We start from the raw sequence: 21,223 nt of genomic DNA on the forward strand, positions 1-21,223 counted from the left end.
AAAGTTGGCAATCCCAGTTGTAGCCAGGTGGCCTTCTATGAGATTTCTGTGTGAGTGAGTGAGAGTAAGAGGTGTGGGGCAGAAAGAGATTATTGGACTTGGCGCAGTTCCGCAGGGCCTGTAAGACGACCCTCTTCCGGCTAGCCTATACCTAACTGGCCAGCCATCTGTTTACAGGAAACTGACTTACTCTGTTTTTAATGTTTTAATCTGTTTAAATATTTAATTGTTTTATATTTGAAATTGTTTAAATTTTATGTTGATTAACTGTTGGAAGCCGCCCTGAGCCATTTGTGGGAAGGGCGGGATATAAATCCCAAATAAATAAATAAATAAATAAAAATACTGCAGTACATCTCAACAGCACTGGAAGAGATGGTACTATGAACTTGGCACAATTTTACTGGTCCTGCTTTTAACAGCTGTCTGACACCAAAATTAAACTCCTCCTGTAGATATTTAAAAGGATGAAAGTAGTTCACTGGCTAAGTATCTGCACAACAGGTTGCTTTTAAAGGCATGGGAAACACAGCCAATAAAAAGCTGCAAGCCCCTCATAAATATCCTTTTTGGGATAACTGCAGAAAAGCTTGCATGAACTTCATATAACTTGAAATTAATTCATTAATTGCAATACAATTCTCTGCTATCTTTCACAGCAATCTCCCCGTGTTTCAACCAAAGAAAAGTATGAAAAATAGCTGTCAAAAGATTTTCTTGAAACCAAGCAAGCTTGGTTGTAGCTTGAGGCAGGGTTCCAGTAGTAGCAGCTGAAATTTGGAATAACTACGAAACGTTATCATCAGGCTTGGAAATTAAACATCAAACTTTAAAAATTATATCCTTCTGGTACAGTACGCTGCAACAATTATCACATTTTGTATCAAATCAATCACCATGATGCTGGAAACAATGCAAAGAAATAGGTTCATATTTGCATTGCTGGATATATTGCCCATTGATATATCCATTCTGGAAAACAATAATAAATCAAATACAAAATATTACAGGCTATCTGGTTGAGATCTCCACAGAATCACTCTTATTAAATTTGCATTCAAATGAGTCAATTCCAAACACCGTAAAAAAGACAATAGCATTACTTATATATGCAGCTAAAGCAACAATAGCATTACTATGGAAAGATACACAAAAGCCTACATTAGAACGTTGGCATAAAAAGCTATGGCAAACCTATATCATGAGTAAAATTACTGTCAATATACAATCCACAGCATATGCTTCTAGATATACCATTTTCAAAGCAATTTGGTTACCCAGACTTGAATATCTAACATCGCAAGGAGAAATTCCTAACACTGTCAATAAATACTATCTTTATTGAAAATCTAATGTTATTAGGCATTAATAATAATAATAATAATAATAATAATACATTTTATTTATACCCCGCCCTCCCCGCCGAGGCAGGCTCAGGGCGGCTTACAGGACATGGCAAAAGCCATATTAAAACAATAAAACAAGATTATACAGTTCAATACAGTTAACAATTAAATATTTAAATAATCTAAAAGTCTAAAAATATAATCTAATAGTGCTACTATCTCAGTTATGTTAATGTTAATGATGGTGTGATGTTTATTCCAAGCTCCATCTTAGAAGGCTAGCTGGAAGAGGGTGGTTTTGCAGGCCCTACGGAATTGGCCAAGATCCCGCAGGGCCCACACCTCTTCCGGCAGCTGGTTCCACCATTGGGGTGCTTTTATAGAGAAGGCCTGTTCTCTAGTTGTTTTTAGTCTGGCCTCTTTTGGCCCAGGTACTTCCAGAAGGTTTTGTGAACTGGATGGTAGTGCTCTCTGGGAAACATATGGAGAGAGGCGGTCCCTAAGGTAGTGTAAATGAAGTGTAAAACAAAACAAACACTTTGGGGGAAAGAATTCTCTATGATTCTCTATGAAAATATTTGTATTTTTAATTTTTTTTAAATTCATATTAATATTATAATATTATAATTTCTGTATTATTACATAGAACACCCTCTTACTATTTTGTTTATTGCTTAATATATATATCCTGAAAACCCAATAAAATTTGTGTTAAAAAAAAAAAAGTCTGAATATCCTAATTCGGAGCAAGGTTTTAGGACTGAGGTTGGAGTCAATGCCCATTTTGGGTGCGATGGAGTCGAGATAGGGCTGATGAGGCTGAGCATTTCGATTTTTTGCTTGGAGGGTATATTCTGTCTACAGGCTTCTGGTGACCTGCGAGAGGAATACTCATTCCAGTCTGTAGAGCCTCTGGATGAAAGCCATGGGTAAGGTGATTGATAGGGACCATAGCAGTAGCTGACTTGCTATTAATAATAATAATAATAATAATAATAATAATAATAATAATAATAATAATAATAATAATAATAATAATAATAATAATAATAATAATAATAATAAATTTTATTTGTATCCCGCCCTCCCCGCCCAGGTGGCTCAGGGCGGCTAACAACATTCTATACATTTACATCAATAGATAAAAACTTTAGATTTAACAATTAAAATTAAACATATAAAAACCAGTTAATAGATTAGATACATAATTTAAGTTAGATTGGATTTTAAATTTATCTGGCAGTAGTAATGGTTAATTCCGTGACGCTGATTCTGCCAGTTTAAATGGTTCAATAGTAATGTAGATGGTGGATCCTTTATTCACAGCAATTCAGCAGTCGATGTCAATATACGCTTGTTTAAAAAGGACGGTCTTGCAGGCCCTGCGGAACTGGTCAAGGCTCCGCAGGGCCCGCACCTCCTCCGGAAGGTGATTCCACAGCGCAGGGGCCGCAACTGAAAAGGCCCGGGCTCTAGTTTTTTGGAGCTTGACCTCTCTCGGCCCAGGGATCACCATTTTATTTTTTCCCACTGACCTCAGTGCCCTCTGGGGTTCATATGGGGAGAGACGGTCCCTTAGGTAGGCTGGTCCTCGGCCATATAAGGCTTTAAAGGTAATAACCAACACTTTGTACTGGACTCGGTATGTAATTGGCAGCCAGTGCAGTCCGCGCAGCCCCGGCTGTATGTGCTCCCATTTCGGGAGCCCCAACAGTAGCCTGGCCGACGCGTTCTGCACCAGCTGCAACTTCCGGGTCCAGCACAAAGGTAGCCCCAAGTAGAGGGCATTACAGTAGTCCAATCTTGAGGTGACCGTTGCATGGATCACTGTTGCGAGGTCGCGACGCTCCAGGAAGGGGGCCAACTGCCTTGCCCGCTTCAGATGGAAGAATGCTGACTTGGCAGTGGCTGCTATCTGGGCCTCCATTGATAATGAAGGCTCCAGTAAAACACCCAAACTCTTTACCTGGCGCACTGGTTTCAATGGTGCGCCATCGAAGGTTGGGAGAGCTATTTCCCCTCCTAGGGTGTCGCGACCCACGCAAAGGACCTCTGTCTTCACCGGATTCAACTTCAGCCCGCTCAATCTGAGCCACGTTGCTACAGCCTGTAAGGCCCGATCCAGGTTCCCCGGGGCGGAGCCGGGCCGGCCGTCCATTAGTAGATAGAGCTGGGTGTCATCTGCATATTGATGGCAACCCAGCCCAAACCTCCGGACAATCTGGGCAAGGGGGCGCATATAAATGTTAAACAGCACTGGGGAGAGAACTGCTTCCTGAGGCACCCCCCAGTTTAGTGTATGTCTCTGGGATCGCTCGCCCCCAATAGCCACCCTTTGTCCCCGACCTGAGAGGAAGGAGGAAAGCCATTGCAAGGCCAACCCCCCAACCCCAATGTCGGCGAGGCGGCGCTTTAGCAGCTGATGGTCGACTGTATCAAATGCTGCCGACAGGTCTAATAGCATCAGTACCGCCGCGCCGCCCCGATCCAGTTGCCGCTGGAGGTCATCCACCAAGGCGACCAGCACCGTCTCCGTCCCATGGCCCGGTCGGAAACCAGACTGGCACGGGTCGAGAATGGAAGCGTCATCTAGGATCTCATGGAGCAGGGCTTAGAGGATGTTGCCAACACTGGTAGTGATTGTCCTTGAATCGATCCTGGGGGTAGGGGTCATGTGGAAGGTCCCTGAAGTCCCAAGGAAGGGTTGATAGAATCTGGAGGTTGGTATCAAGGCAAGTTGCTCTGCTTGATGAAAGCTGCGTGAGGGGAGTGCTAAGAATGTTGTGTCAGGTTGATTCTGTCAGTGTCAAAGTCAGGAAGATGAGCTGATTGTGTAGCCTGGATCAGGGAATCCACCCAACATGGAGATACCAAGATCTTCTCAGGCACCCCTCTTGGTGGCATCAGGCCTGGTAGGGCAGCCTCAATCAACTGCTGCATATGCATCAGTGAGGAGATGGATGGGTTTGGAGACAGCCGAATTTTAAGCAATGGACACAAGAGTTGGTGCAGTGCACTTTGACCAGAGAATGTCCATGTGAGGGGGCGAGCTTGGTACCACACCTGGGACACCACTTGAAGAAACCCCACATAGGCTAGGAGGGCCCACAGGCCAGGATGGGGTGGGGGTTCAGGCTAGGGAAAGAAACGAACAGTCCAATTTTCCGTCAGCAGATTAAAAAAAAAAAGATGATGAGATCTTGGCGAAAACCAAAAGGCGCTAAATGAAAAAAAGTGACATTTTTGTTCACTGACCGGAGAGCTGAGGAGATAAATCCGGAATGTGCAGTGGTCTGAAGGGAACTGGTGGGATCATGGTGGCTTACCTCCTGCGCATGTGTAGTGGAGTCCCTGGGCATGCTCAACGGCAGGGACACAAAAATCCTTCTGGTGGAGCTTTATAACATTGATTAGAAACGGTGAAGGCACCATAGATCCCAAGATCGTGAAGTAGATTATAGCATATAAATTCTAGAATGCACCTGGAAATTGTATCCCTTTAAGATGGAGACACAGGAAATGAAAATTCTACTGTATCTTTTGCCTCCCAATATACTGCTCACAAAGTAATCAGGCTGGCATCAAACAGTATTGAGAAGACTATATAGGAATATATGTATCAAATTTTAGAACTCATTTATTTCCTACAGATATAAAAAATGATAATATAAATGAACTGCCGTGTAAAAGAATTTTCAGTAATGAAAAGACAAAAAAAAAAAAGGATAGCAAAATAAAGGTAACCGGCATTTCTATTAGAAAATAAACTTTCAATGTTTGGATTTAAAACCACAGAAGACACACAATTTAGAGTTAAGTCTAACACATCTATTCCCAACTCATGCTATTGTGTCTAGGCATTTAATTAGCTTTAACTGTGTTGTTTGTGAAAGGTACCCAGGGGGCTGTGGCAAATGTGGAAAAGGGATGGTGTGCTTCCATGCTGATTATTCACTGCATGTTATCCTGGCCATTTCTGGTCAGAACAGCATGAATTAAGGCTGGCAGAAGCATTATTAAGTCTCACTTGCATCTGACTGCTACGCTTTAGGCCAGAATGTTCTAAAATTTTTGTGCAGGTTTTCCTTAAAATTGTTTTAGTCAACCACTAAAAGCAATCTTGAATATCTATATCTTTTACTTTATATCTATATCTTTTACTTTATCTTTATCTTTTACTTTATCTTTTATCTTTAGGCAACTGTTCACCTAAATGTGATACTATAGTCTTCAAAACCACACTCACCTGAGAAAATGTGAGAAAACTGCAACCCCCGTGGCTACCCCCAAACAGAATTACATCCATAAGACACCTAAACAGCAACTACAACAACAAAACCATTCCTGTCTATTCTGCAGCACAAGTCTTGTTCTCACATAGAGTCATAGGCCATTTATGCATCAGAAGAAAATTTCTGGGGGAAACTGAATAGACTTTTTTCAACGCTATGACAAATGCACAGTCGAGGTATGACTCAATTCTCCATTCCTCGTTATCACTTCCTTCAAGGTCCCATTCTTTCTAGCCAGCAGAAAGGAGATCCCTTTCAGTACTTACACAAGAATCCCATTATGCCTATAGACTATGACTGTGCGGACTTCATTCAGCAGCTCACATCTTAACTGTGCAGCGAAAGGAATTGATGCACTCTGGGGGACTAATAAATTGAATCAAGGGAACTAAAAATGCACAAAGGTTCTAGGAATTTAGAAAGGTAAAATGATGATGTGAATTTCAATCTAACGTAAGAGCTGACAGTTAACATTATCAGATGGTTAATGCCAATGAATGGAGTCCAAAGGGTTTTGTGGCGAGTTTCTGTGCATATGGAAGTTTCTGGGATTACATTTCTGCCCAAAACACTTTCTCCAAAGTTCATAAGATGGTCTAGAGTAGTATTTAGAAAAGGAAAGTTGTTGCTTCTTTTCAAAATCTTCTTGCCCCTGGTGTATTAGTGTAACATCAACAAATGTGTTATGTCTTTAGCTTCCACCTTGTTTATTGCAGGCTTTTGTGAGTTTTACAGAGACGGTGGGGCCCATGATTCCCACTGGTTGTGAACTACCCTTTCTCATTTTTCTTCACTTCCTCTTTTCAGCGGTCTCTTCTGTTCTGCTCTTTCTCCTGTTTTCTGCCTTTCTCTGTATTTACGTTCTGTCTCAGCCCCAGCACCATCCCCGTAGCTGTTTCCTGTCCCACTTTCCCTTTTATACACCTCCCTGTTTCTCACAGGCTATGTCCTAGGCATTTGGACATTTGTCCTCCCTTTCCAAGCTGGGTGATTGGCTGCTGCCCAGACTCCATTAGGGTTGCCAGCTCTGAGTTGGGAAATACCTGGATATTTTGGAGTAGAGCCTGAGGAGAGTGCAGTTTAGGGAAGGGAGGGACTTCAGTGGGGTATAATACCATAGAGAAGGGGTGTCAAACGTGTGGCCTACGGGATGGATCAGGCCCCCATAGTTGCGGGATGGATCAGGCCCCCATAGCAACTCATAGTTGTCTGCTTCCTTTCCCCTCTCTTGCTTCCTTCTGCATGACAGCTTGCTTTGCCAGGCTTGCTCAATTGCATGGGAGCTACAGAGCAAAGATGCCACTGGCTGAAGCTCCTTCCTTGGGGAGGAAGGGGGTGGGAGGGAGAGCTTGCTTTGCCAGGCTGTCTCAATCACAGCCTCTCCTCCTTTTATTGGCTGAAGCTCACCCCCCTCCACAGCCCCTGGGGAGAAAGAGAGAGGGAGGGAGGAAAAGAGAGAGAGCTTCCTTTGCCCACTTCCCCCAATTGCATGAGAGAAATTCAAAGAAAGTACCTTTAAGACCAACAACATTTTATTCAAGGTATGCGCTTTTTGCTGAGAGAGAGAGAGAGAGAGAGAGAGAGAGAGTTTTGTTGGTTTTGGTGAGTTTTGTGTTTTTTTGGGCTCATTATTCCAGGACTTTCCTGGGTGCAACTGGGTTTACCTCCCCCTTTCCACTGTATTCATGCCTTCATGATCCAGTCTTTCACATTAGGAAAGCAATGTGAACTATTTAGATGAGGAATAACAACAAACCAGTGAGGTGGATTAGGCTGAGAGTGTGTGTCCAGACCAAGTTCACCCAGCACATTTCTTTTGTAGAATGGGGATTTTAACCTAGGCCACTTGTGGGAAGGGCGGGATATAAATCTTAAATAAATAAAAATAAATAAATAAAATAAAATAAATATAAGTAGGCTGATACTGACCACTATATATTGCTGTCTCTGTATTATTTCACTGCCTCATAGAAGTTGTAGTCATTTCTCTGAGGAAGACTACAATTTTGTAGACAAACACATTGCCCTCAGTCTGCATCATGGTGCCTTCACATGTTCTTGACCAGCACATGAAACAACTTTTGTATAAAAGTTTGCAATGCCCAACCATTTCATGTTTTCTTCTGGGTCTTAGGCTCACATTTACCATGAGATTTCTGTAACAAATTTCAATAAATCAAAAGTAGGTTTGCCACTTACAGATGCACACCTGAACAACACCTGAGCAGCATACTCAAGATTGCTACAGCACAGACATTGTCTCCAGATTTTGATGCAATAAATCAAGAGCTGTCAGTTATCAGAGAAATAAAGAAAATATTGCAAGAGAGCCAATCATTTAAGCATGTTTTATTTTAATTGTTTGCTTTTTAAAAAAAATCTTTAGCTGTGTTCGTTTTTATCCTTTATAACGTTTACATCTCTGCTTCCTGGCATTACATTTTATGACACACATGGCCCAGTCCGGCCAGGTCTCCAGCCCCAGCCCTCATAACAAATGAGTTTGGCACCCTTGCCATAGAGTCTACCTTCTAAAGTGGCCATTTTCTCCAGGTGAACTTATCTCCGTTGCCTGGAGATCAGCTGTAACCCCAGGAGATCTCCAACCACTCCCTCCTACCACCACCTCTGATGCCCACCTCTCTTAGTTAATTTATTTTATTTCTTTATTGTATTCCATTTATAGGCCACCCTTCCCTGCAAACAGGGCACAGGGAGGCTAACTACACCGTAAAATACAAAATCTTAAATTAAAAACAAAATAATAAAAGTATTCCTTATATTACAGCTGGTGAACGTAATTTCCAGAATTAACCAGCTAAATGCCCTGATTGTCCAGGATTCCCTGCAGAAGCAAAACACTTCCTTTTTCCTTTTCTCCCTTTCTCACAATACAAGAACTCGTGGGCATTCGATGAAATTGCTGAGCAGGCAGGTTAAAATGGATAAAAGGAAGTACTTCTTCGCCCAAAGGGTGATTAACATGTGGAATTCACTGCCTCAGGAGGTGGTGGCGGCTACAAGCATAGACAGCTTCAAGAGGGGGTTAGATAAAAAAAATGGAGCAGAGGTCCATCAGTGGCTGTTAGCCACAGTGTGTGTATATATATATATAAATAATTTTTTGGGGCCACTGCGTGACACAGAGTGTTGGACTGGATGGGCCATTGGCCTGATCCAACATGGCTTCTCTTATGTTCTTATGTGACAGAGTGTTGGACTGGATGGGCCATTGGCCTGATCCAACATGGCTTCTCTTATGTGACACAGAATGTTGGACTGGATGGGCCATTGGCCTGATCCAACATGGCTTCTCTTATGTTCTTATGTGACACAGAGTGTTGGACTGGATGGGCCATTGGCTTGATCCAACATGGCTTCTCTTATGTTCTTATGTTCCTCATCCCTGCAGGAACTCAGTTGAGTCATAGTTGGGGGAAGTCTTATTTACACAGTCTACATTATTTACACAGTACACAGTCCACATTCCAAATCTGCTTTTAAAAATAATAATACAGCATGTCACCATAGCAATTATGCAAATTTTGGAAGAAATATTGCTTGCTCCTTCTTTTAGGGTGCTAAATTATGAAAACTTTGCAATATGTAAACAACATTGAACTGTAATGTATCTATTGCTAAATCGATGCAGATAGAGGACAGATTGATAATAATTATAAATACACAAAGTACAAGAGAATAAGATAACTCATTTATTTGCAAAAGTACAGGAATGTGATAACATCTGATCAAGATTTTAAAATGAGCAATTAAACAGTGAACCGGAAAAGTACTATGGATATAGGGTTGCCAAGTCCAATTCAAGAAATATCTGAGGACTTTGGGGGTGCAGCCAGGAGACTTTGGGGGTGGAGCCAGGAACAAGGGTGTGACAAGCACAACTGAACTCCAAAGGAACTTCTGGTCATCACATTTAAGGGGACCACATACCTTTTTAATGCCTTCCCTACATTAGAAATAATAAAGGATAGGGGCACCAACTTTTGGGGCTCATAGAATTGAACCCCCTGGTCCAATCTTTTTGAAACTTAGAGAGCATTTTGAGGAGACTCATCAGATGCTATGCTGAAAAGTTGGTAGTTCTACCTCAAAAAACCGCCCCCCCCAGAGTCCCAGATACCCTGGAATTAATTCTCCATTATACCCTATGATCCAGCAGACATTTCCCTCCCCCCCCCCCCCGTTTCTGATGACCCTGTAACTCTGGAGGGCCTCCAAAACGGGGCTCCTCTGCCCCCACCTGGGAATTGGAACCTCTACTCAAGAGTTGCTGAACTTTCAAGTTTTTCACAGTAACACAGGGCAACCAAAGGTTCAAGTTTACCTTCACACTATGCAAACGACCTCTGCAAGGATTGTGCAACAAACGGAGGGTCTGGACTCTTTCACAGCCATGTTGTTCTGCCTCTCCCCCCCCCCCCCCGCTCCCCTTCAGTCTTAAAGACACAGACACACCATCCAAAGAGGAAGGCTTTCTCAAGTAGAGACTGAAGCCTCCGGAGGGGGAAAGGCACATGATGGCTGTGGGGGGCAGGGCTTCCCTCCGCTGGCCAGCATACATATTTTAGTAGATTTTTCAACTGCTGTCCTCCAGCAAGTGGGCTTCAAAGTGGTATACAACATAGGTATAAAACAACACTTTAAAAAAACACACCAGATTTTAAAACAGTAACAAACACATACAGCAGAAGATGATGCAAAAAACACAGCTATCTTATGGTGGGGGTGGATGGAATCATCGCTGTCCTCAAGTGGTTCCACCTGGTGGGACATTTCCATCTTACAAGTCCTGCAGTACTGTAACAGGTCCTACAGGACATGGAGTTCTACCAGGTGGGAGCCAGGGCAGAAAAGGTCCTGGCTCTGGTTGAGAATATTTTTGGGGATACTACATAAATATATCTAACTGGATGATGAACTGCATGTACAAATGAGTCATCCTGTATGTTCTGCTCCATTTTGCAATATAGCATGTCAGACTGTGTCCAGGGAGCCCTTAAAAAGAGGGTGAGATTGTTTAAGAAGAGGTGAAGGGGTGTTGGATTTGTTGCCACCATTCTTGCACCCATTTCCTTCCTGTTAAGAGAGATCCAGCTGTCCTCAACTAGGGGCAGGGTTTTCTCAGCCCTGGCCCCACCTGGTGGAGAACATCTATGCCCTGCAGTGGGACAGTGTATATAGTCTGTCACTCTTTCCTCTGGAAACCCTCAAGGGGCTCAGAAATGGCTACATTTTTGCTATCTTGTAAATTAGGGACTTTCCCCCTGGATTGGTTTTAATGTAGGTCTTAATTGTGCATAGAGTGTTGTAAACCACCCTGAGCCCTGCTCGCAGGAAAGGGAAGTTAATAAATTTAATAAAAGAAAAACAAATAAAACAGCTCAAAAGTGATCTTTTTGAAAGGGCTTTATGCAGACTCCTTCTAAGGAGATCTTCATACGATGTAACAAAAACAAGCTTTTCTAAATCAATGAACCTTGAGTAGAATGCCTGGCAGAGAATATGACATCTGTCTTCAATTGCAGTGTCTGTGGTAGAACATAAGAATATAAGAGAAGTCATGTTGGATCAGGACAATAGCCCATCCAGTCCAACACTCTGTGTCACGCAGTGGCAAAACAAAACAAAACAAAATGAGGTGCCATCAGGAGATCCATCAGTGGGGTCAGGACACTAGAAGCCCTCCCACTGTTTCCCCCTCAAGCACAAAGAATACAGAGCATCACTGCCCCAGACAGAGAGTTCCATCAATACTCTGTGGCTAATAGCCACTGATGGACCTCTGCTCCATATGTCTATCCAATCCCCTCTTGAAGCTGGCTATGCTTGTAGCTGCCACCACCTCCTGTGGCAGTGAATTCCATGTGTTAATCACCTATTAGGTGAAGAAGTACTTCCTTTTATCCATTCTAACATGACTGCTCAGAAATTTCATTGAGCGCCCACGAATTCTTGTATTGTGAGAAAGGGAGAAAAGTACTTCTTTCTCATCTTCTCTATCTAATGCATAATCTTGTAAACCTCTATCATGTCACCCCTCAGTCGACGTTTTTCTACGCTAAAGAGCCCCAAGCGTTTTAACCTTTCTTCATAGGGAAAGTGTTCCGACGCTTTAATCATTCTAGTTGCCCTTTTCTGCACTTTTTCCAATGCTGTAATATATTTGTTGAGACCAGAACTGAACACATTACTCCAAATGAGGCTGCACCATCGATTTATACAGGGGCATTATGATACTGGCTGATTTGTTTTCAATTCCCTTCCTAATAATTCCCAGTATAGCTTTAGCCTTTTGCACTGCAGTCACACACTGTCTCAACATTTTCAGTGAGTTATCTACCACGACCTCAAGATCTCTCTCTTGGTCAGTCTCCGCCAGTTCACACCCCATCAACTTTTATTTATAGCTAGGATTTTTAGCCCAATGCGCATTACTTTGCACTTGGCCATGTTGAACCTCATTTGCCATGTGTTGAATAGAATGCCTTGCAAAGAATATGACATTAAGAGCCCACTCACCCAGACAAAACAGATCCCTTTGGAGCGCCTCACAATCTCCTCAGGTTCTCACCACCCTGAACAATTTAGTATCATCTGCAAACTTAGCCACTCCACTGCTTACTCCCAACTCCAGATCATTAATGAACAAGTTTAAAAGCATCGAACCCAGTACTAAGCCCTGTCGTACCCCACTGCTTACCACCCTCCGCTGTGAAAATTGCCCATTTATACTCACTTTCTGTTTCCTATTAATTAGCCAGTTTTTGATCCACAAGAGGACTTGTCCTTTTATCCCCTGACTCTTGCGCTTACTTAGGAGCCTTTGATGAGGAACTTTATCAAAAGCTTTCTGGAAGTCAAGGTAAACAATGTCTATTGGGTCCGCCTTGTCCACGTTTGTTTACTCCCTCAAAGAACTCTAACAGGTTAGTGAGACAAGATCTTCCTTTACAGAACGCATGCTGAGTCTGCCTCAATAACTTCTGTTCATCAATGTGCCTTCTAATTCTCTCTTTAACAGCAGTTTCCACCAACTTTCCCGGTATTGAAGTCAGACTGGCTGGCCTGTAATTTCCTGAATCTCCTCTGGAACCCTTTTTAAAGATGGGGGTGACATTTGCTACCTTCCAATCCTCAGGAACGGAGGTAGAGTTTAATGAAAGATTACATATTTTTGTCAGGAATTTATGTTCTTATGTTCATGCCAAAATGACCCTAGCATGCCTGTTCCCAACCCCAGTTCTTTCCACTGGGTTTTTTTGAGCAGGAATGCACAGGAACGCAGTTTCGGCTGGCTTGGCATCAGGGGGTGTGGCCTAACATGCAAATGAGTTCCTGATGGGCTTTTTTAAACAAAAAAAGCCCTGTGTGAAACGATGATGTCAGGGGTGTGCCCTAATATGCAAATGTTCCTGCTGGTCTTTTTCTACCAAAAAAGCCTTAGTAGTGAGTGCTTGATATCATTTAGAATGCTTAAAAAATGCTCATTCTACAATCCAGATGTTTGGATTATTCCCTTCAGTAAACAAGTTTTGTTTTCACAGTTGAACAGATGAAGCTGCCTTATACTCATTTATGCCTCCCCCACCCTCCCGTCAATAATGCCTATTTTTTCTGGCAGCAGCTTTCAGGAATCTTAGGCAGAGACCTTCAACATTACTACCAGGGATTTTAAAGAATTTAGATACTGGAGATTGAATTGGAGACCTACTGCATGCAAATCAAATGAGACACAGTTCCACCTCTTCTTCCACCCAAGTTTGTAGAACTTCTTTACTGCTTAGCTATAGATCCATAGTGTGTATAATACCTAAACTAGTAGCTATTAGAAGTGAAAGGGAATGGAAGGAAGGCTTTATTTCTTATGCTCAGGGTAGTTTAATTTGGATTTGGGCTAGAAACGGAAAGCAGGCACATTCACACTGGTAAGTGTCTAGGGTAATTATATAATATAATTAGATAACTCACAGTAACAATGGCGCACAGTTCCAATGATATTGAACATAGCTCATAGAGTGAAGCCCAGGAATGGCTAAACTTGCTTAATGTAAGAGCCACACAGAATAAAAGTCAGAAGTTTGAGAGTCTGAAGAGCACATTCATAAATTGTACCTTTCACCTGTATAAAATTGAAGAATCTCAAGTCCTTCTGTCACCTTGGCTAGCTCACTCCCTCATTCTCCAGCTACTTCATTTCAGAGTCTGTAGGGCTTTGAGCACAAAAGAAATTTGGATCTACTTAAGCGATAGAGTTCAATATCATAGTTAATGACCTTGTCAATCTGCCACATGACAGACAAAATACAAATGCCAGTCTCCATGCAGACTATTTTTGGAACTTGAATATTATGTTGTAACTAGGGATGGGCATGAACCGGGAAATGAACCATGGTTCAAGCACAGACTGGACTGGTTTGTGATTTGTTTTGAACTGGTTTGTTTGGTTGCATAATTCTAGAACTAAGAAATGAACCACATTTTTTCCCACGGGGGTTCATTTTTGCTGTTTGTTCTCCAGAGAGCCTGGCACCAATTCAGTCAATTCCTAGGCAATGGGGGTGGACTTGTGGAGATCCCTCGAAACACCCAAGCATGATTGGCAGCTCTGAGAGCCAACCATGGGGCTTCCATTCTGCTCTACGGGAGCACATTATATACCAGTATAAGACCACAATCTGACTCAGCGACTTTCGCTTTGCAGCATGAAGAGAGAAGAATTAGTTTAGTTGTTGTGTAGCTGATTTAGGGGAGGCTTTGAGGGACTCCTTTCCCCCCACAAAGTGAGACAACTTTCAAATACTTCTCCCAGCTGTTCCTTGCTGTGGTTTCAGGGATTGAACCTGAAGTTAGAGCTGAGCTCTCCTGGGGGCACCTGCTTTGAGGGATATAATACAGACGTCCCAATTCAATTTTCACTAAACCTGAAAGGCTGGTGGAGGAGAGCCTGCTGAAGACTTCCTGGGAGTGTGGCTTCTCTAACTTGTGAGGGGGCTGTTCTACCACCTCCCAAGCCAAACAAACCATGAACCAGTTCGGGAAATCACATGAACCAACATGAACCACTAATTTGGGCAACCAAACAAACCATGAATCAACACAAACCACCGTTTTCCAGCTCATGCCCATCCCTACTTGTTATTTATTCCTAAGTATTGTTCTAACTGCAATTGTTGAAACAGTGACTTGATTAAATGAAAGCACCCAAGCATGGTTTGGCTACTGGGTCTGAGCTTCAAACATACAAAGCCACAGATTGAATATGTCAATGGAAGTTTGGTACTAAGACAACCTAAGTATCTGAGTTTTCCTGGGAACTGAAAGGCTAAAAACAATGGAACTTCCAAGTGCAGAAGAAATGTATGTATGGAAATTAGATCCTGGGCAAACTTTAGAGGATATCTCCAAATATGTCCTTCTTCTCTTCCTGCAGAATAATCTGAATAGCAAAAATGGACTAGATTGATTATGGTATTATGCAGCTTGTGTTACGTAGTCCTGGAAGGACACCCACCTACATTTTTGAAGACAAATAATGTATGATTGAAATGGTATACATTCCAGTTCTAGAATTTAGGATGAGTTTTAAATGAGACTTCAAAGATGTTTAAAACTTTTTTATGGTCCTTAATTACCAATCAAAGGTGCAAGACAATCAAATTTTTTCTTCAGTGTTCTTGTTACATTAACTGAGCTCCAACTATTATTTATTTAAAACAAAAAGTACAATAGCACACATAGGAATATTAAATAAAATAAGCTGTGAAAATCCAACGAAGAGATAAACTCAGTGACTAGCATTTGTGGCTTTAACCAAACATTTTGTGACATTTCAATATTGCTTTCTAATTAAAAAGCTTATATTAAAAAGTCAAAATTGTGTTGACAAGGATCGTCCAGATGATCAAAGTATTAAACTAGTTAGCATTCTAACCATCTGGAAAGTCTTTTCCCTATATATACACACAATATATTTGTAACATTTAGAAGTTATTGCTCCTGGTACCCAAACATTTAACTGCATTCAATTTCAACTTCCTATCACTATATTTTCATATATATTGATGTTCAACCTCACCAAGCTCATTGTGTTTACTAATGGCTGTTTTATGTCCAGATTTCTTTTTTTAAAAGTATTTATGTCAATGGAAGTGAGTAACCGTTATCCTTTGCTACACTGTATCCCAACAACAAATGTTACTGCTGATTTTTCCCCAGGTATTGAACAACTTTCTCACTTTATCCCTGTACATAAAAAGCTATTACCTTAAATATATACATGGTTCAAAATTCACCAGATTTTTCATTTGGTTATTATTGTCAAATCATGGGTAATCAATAAGAATCATGGGTAATCAATAAGAATTGGTGTGGAATCATCACCTATAAAATAATATTTATTCATTACATTTTTATTCCACATGTATTCCAAGCAACAGTACATAGTCTAACTTTTTACCTAACAACATTCAAGAAAAGTAGGTTAGGCAGAGATATGGTAATTGGCACAATATCATATAGTTAATTCCATGGCTGATTTGGACCCGGATCTCCACAATCAAAGTCCAGTCTATTACACCATACTTCATTGAACAGTACTGTAAATTATCTCAATATGTCAATCAGTTTCTTATTGATTACCCATTAATTATCCCTTAATCTTCCATCATTTTAGGGTTGCCAAATCTCCTGAGACAGAGATCTTGGTAACTGAAATACAAGGGATGGAAAATCAGGAAGTTGAGCTGAGTAGTGCTAGGTGAGAACAAATAATGGCATCTGAGAAATCAAGAGCCTGTCTATACCTGGGGTTTCAGTGAGAAGCTTAGTAGACATGTGAGGGGGTAATGGAGTTGATGGCAAAGGCACACAGAAATATTCAGGACTAACACATTATCTGAAAAATTTATTTCTTCAAAAGACCTGAAGACTTTGGCCTGTTGGACATGGCTGGGTAGGTTGGTGTGGAATTATGCATGCTTGTCATGTTGCTATAAAACTGTGCATTTATTGGATTGCTGGAACCAATATTTCCTTTCTCCGAACTATACTCTGCATGTAGTTATTATATTTCGCACCCAGAATCAATGCATGTACAGCATGTACTCCTGAAAATATGTGTAGATGACCAAATGAATGTATGGATACGGTAAAATGATCAGAGAACATGACGTTTCTCCCACACTTCCACTTTTCGATTTTACATGGAATTATTTTCTGAAAAAAGACTCCTGGGAAAATAAGGCTAAAACACTGAAATATCAAATTAAACCATTGGACCATGTCATTTTGACAGCACAATATAGTACCATGAAGGACTTGTGGATAGCAATTACTCCACAGTGGAGACAGTCCCTTCAGTTACATTCAATGTCTATTTCAAACCATCCCCTGCCGTGGTGTATTCAAATTTTTGAAGCTCCATTAAGGGTAGAGCTGCTGGCTTAAATACAAGCAAAAAACCCAAAAGCTATTCCACTGTTCAGAAAAAAAAAGTCTACAGAACAATCTTTTTTAGAACTGTATGTTATTTTCTATTTATTTGTGCCTCAAGATTCTCTATTTATTTGTGTCTCAAGATGGTTCCCGTTAATGAAGGTTTACTATAATATCAGGTTATGTTTATGGGCTGGAACGAACAGTGCTCCCGCACTCAGAAAAAAATACATTTGTTTTCCATTAGCTTTGAACACTATTCTGTATGTACCTGATAGCTTTGCTTCTACTTTTGGTTTTATATTTACTTTTACTTTTCACTGCTGACCCTTTCCCCCCTATCATATTCTTTACTTGATTCTCCTTCTCGGCTAGCATTTGACCACATTCCCTGCATTCCCTGATGCCTGACGTAAGACGGGGACCCCTCTCAGTGTTCAAGGCAGCTGATGGAATTATATCACCTGTCTAATACACATTTGTGATCAGCGCTTGCTTCTTGTTAGTTTAATTTATATTATCTGCTTTTGCTCAGATAGAATTTCAGTCTATCTCATTGACTTCCCTGTCCCCCTGCCTTTTGGCGCTTGTTTGTAACATTACATAACTCTTTCTATCTTTGACTCTCATCCTTTCACTTGATCAATGAAGTTAACTGGTGAACCTCTCTGACCTTTCCACAGACTCTCTTTATCCTATTCTATCCAAAATTCTGGAACCGTCTCATACCCTCCCCTCTGGCTACTTTACTCAGGTTTCAAACATACAACTGATTCTCTTCTTTTCAAAAGGCCATTGCTACCTAGCCCAGATTTTCTTTATACCTTTTGCTTCTAGATTCCTAGACTGCGCTGCTTGCTTTTGCTAACTTGGTAGTTGCTCCTAACTTCTTTCTCATTCTTATTTTTATTTTTTATTGTTGTTGCATAAAGGCCTTTCTCTAGATATTGCTTCCTTTTTAGCTACTTCTGAGTAGAGTGGCTTCCTGTGACTTTGTAATGAATTTCCCTGGTTCAGCGATTGAATCTTAAGGCAGAATCACAGAGTTGGAAGGGAACTCCAGGGTCATCTAGTCCAACCCCCTGCACAATGCAGGAAACTCACAAATTACCCCCCCCTTAAATTCACAGGATCCGCATTGCTCTCAAACAGCCATCCAGTCTCTGTTTAAAAACCTCCAAAGAAGGAGAACCCACCACCTCCCAAGGAAGCCTGTTCTACTGAGGAACCGCTCTAACTGTCAGGAAGTTCTTCCTAATGTTGAGCTAGAAACTTGTCTATTTAATTTCAACCCGTTGATTCTGGTCCTACCTTCTGGGGCCATGGAAAACAATTCTGCACCATCCTCTATATGACTGCCCTTCAAGTACTTGAAGATGGTGATCAGATCACCTCTCAGCATCCTCCTCTCCAGGTTAAACATGCCCAACTCCTTCAACCTTTCCTCATGGTCTCCAGACCCACACCATCTTCATTGCCGCCCTCTGGATCCGCTCCAGCTTCTCTATATCGTTCTTAAGATGTGGCGCCCAAAACTGAACACAATACTCCAGGTGAGGTCATCAGAGCAGACTAAAGTGATACCATCACTTCACGTGATCTGGACACTATACTTCTGTTAATACAGCCAATATTGCATTTGCCTTTTTAGCCACCACATCACACTGTTGACACATGTTCAGCATATGGTCCACTGAGACCCCTAGATCCTTTTGACACACACTACTGCCCAGACAAGTCTCCCCTATCCTATAACAATGCATGGGTTTTTTCTTACCTAAATGCAGAACATTACATTTATTCCTGTTAAAATTCATTTTATTGGTTTCAGTCCAGTTTTTCAGCGTGTCAAGATCATCCTGGATCCCATTTCTGTCTTCTACTGTGTCATGATCCTAGGTCTAATGAGGCCTGCAGGCCCCAGGAAAGCCTGTTTAAGAGTTACTGGGAAGAACCTACATTTCCCAGAATCTCTCCTGTCCCTCTGATTGGGTAGCAAGGGTTTTGGAGGGAAACAGTCCCAGAGAGGGGTGGGGCCTGGGAAGAGAATATATAAAGGCCAGGCCCAGAAAGAGGAGATTCTTTTCCTGGAAGGCTGAGCTGGAGGGAGGCTGTAGCCTGGAAAGCTGGAAGCAGAGGAAAAAGTCCCTCACCAGGAAATGTTGAGTGTAGGGTTGCCAAGTCCAATTCAAGAAATATCTGGGGACTTTGGGGGTGGAGCCAGGAGACTTTGGGGGTGGAGCCAGGAGACATTAGGGGTGGAGCCAAGATCAAGGCTGTGGCAAGCATAATTGAATTCCAAAGGGAGTTCTTGCCATCACATTTAAAGGGACGGCACACCTTTTCAATTCCTTCCTTCCTTCCATAGGAAACAATGAAGGATAGGGGCACCTTCTTTTGGGGCTCATAGAATTGGACTCCTTAGTCCAATATTTTTGAAACTTGGGGGGTATTTTGGGGAGAGGCACTAGATGCTATACTGAAAATTTGGTGTCTCTACCCCAAAAATAGCTCCCCCAGAGCCCAAGATACCCGCAGATCAATTTTCCATGATTTTCTATGGGAATAAATCTCCATAGGGAATAACAGAGTTCCCAGCAGACATTTCCCTCCCCTCCCCCCGCTTTCTGACAACCCTGAAGTGGGGGGGAGGGCCTCCAAACCGAGGGATCCCCTGCCCCCACCTGGGGATTGGCAACCCTAGGGTTTGGCCTAATATGCAAAAGAGTTCCTGCTACAAAAAAGCCCTATTTGTACTTGAAATTGTTTTAGCAATTATGACTGCTATTTTAAAAAAAAATCACAGAACGTTGCTAATAAAGCAGAATCTGGCCATAATACCAAGTTGTCAAATGCATCATTTCTGCTTCATACCCATGGGATACAGAAGACTCTAGAGGTGTTGGTACTTGGTCAAAATATCACAATACTTCAAAATACACCCATCCTTTCCAGGCTCTACTGTTGCTATTGCTCTTCTTCTAAGGAAAAAGCAGAGAGAGCCTTTCCTGCCCCTAGAAGCACAAAAGGATTTCCCCTCAACACAGCACATACTTTTAAAAAGAGAGTATAATTGTTTAAAACAATTACAAGTCAGGCTAGAGTTTCCAGGTCCTTCCCAGTCATCAGCAGGGATTGGCAGGGGGCAAGGTTGCCAGCTTCAAATTGAAGATGAAGAAACAAATTGGTGCAGAGGGAAATAGAATCTTTAATAATTATACAGCCTCTACACATCTCATGTGTAGCTTCATCAGGGGAATAACTGTTCAATTATTAAAGATTCTATTTCCCTCTATACCAATTTGTTTCTTCTTTGTTTTGCCTTGGTGCAGACCCCTTTTTGCCAGCTCCAAATTGGAAAATCCTGAAGATTTGAGGGTGGAGTATGGGGAGGACAGGGACCTCCACGGTGTTCGATGCCATAAAGTCCACCATCAAAAGCATCTGTTTTTTCTAGGGAAAACGATTTTTTGGTAGTCTGGAGAACAGTCGTAGTTCCCTAAAATCACCCCTAAATGCAGGCTATTTTTTTTAAAAAAAGAATGTGCTTAGAGGCTGTTTTTACTTCATTTTTACAAACAGTATTTTCATGGCACAACCCCACACTCACGTGTCCAGCTCAAAGATCTCCCTGGCTCATTCCTTGGCATGACCTCTCCCCCTGGCACGCACGAGGCGGCCCCGGGTCCCCCTTGCAGGCAGGCAGCCATCCAGAGCCGGCGCTGACCTTCTCCAAGGTCCTCTCCATGGCCGGAGGCTCCTCAGGCTGAGGCGGCAGCTACCCAGGGCTGCCCTCCAGTCTCCTCCTCAGGCCGCTTCCGCCTTCGCCCCGGCCGGCTCCACGTTGGAAGCGCTGACGACTGTGCCAGGCAGCTGAAGGGGGAGGAGCTTCAGGCGCTCACCAAGGAGACTGGAGAGGCGGCGCGGCCTTCCCGGCTTCCGTATGGAGCGCGGCTTGGCGCTCTGACGCAAAGGAACGTACCACAATGCCAAATGTGGGGGGTTGGTTTGACGAAGTCTCCGTCCAGGGGCACCTTTAAGACCAACGGAGTTTTTAGAGGTGATGAGCTCGCTCAGGAAAAAAAATCAAATTCGCAGGACTCGGAGGACTCTCTCGCGGCGGCGGCAGTG

At 42.3% G+C, this 21,223-nt stretch overlaps 1 protein-coding gene across 1 annotated transcript in view; it reads right to left on the bottom strand.

Annotated features, from left to right (window-relative positions):
* The window catches only part of TENM2 (teneurin transmembrane protein 2), a 1,752,117-nt gene that overhangs the window by 1,331,067 nt on the left and 399,827 nt on the right, over window positions 1-21,223 (bottom strand). The gene's annotated exons all lie outside the window — the stretch shown is intronic.

Source organism: Heteronotia binoei, chromosome 5 (genome assembly GCF_032191835.1).
Source record: "Heteronotia binoei isolate CCM8104 ecotype False Entrance Well chromosome 5, APGP_CSIRO_Hbin_v1, whole genome shotgun sequence".
NCBI lineage: Eukaryota > Metazoa > Chordata > Lepidosauria > Squamata > Gekkonidae > Heteronotia > Heteronotia binoei.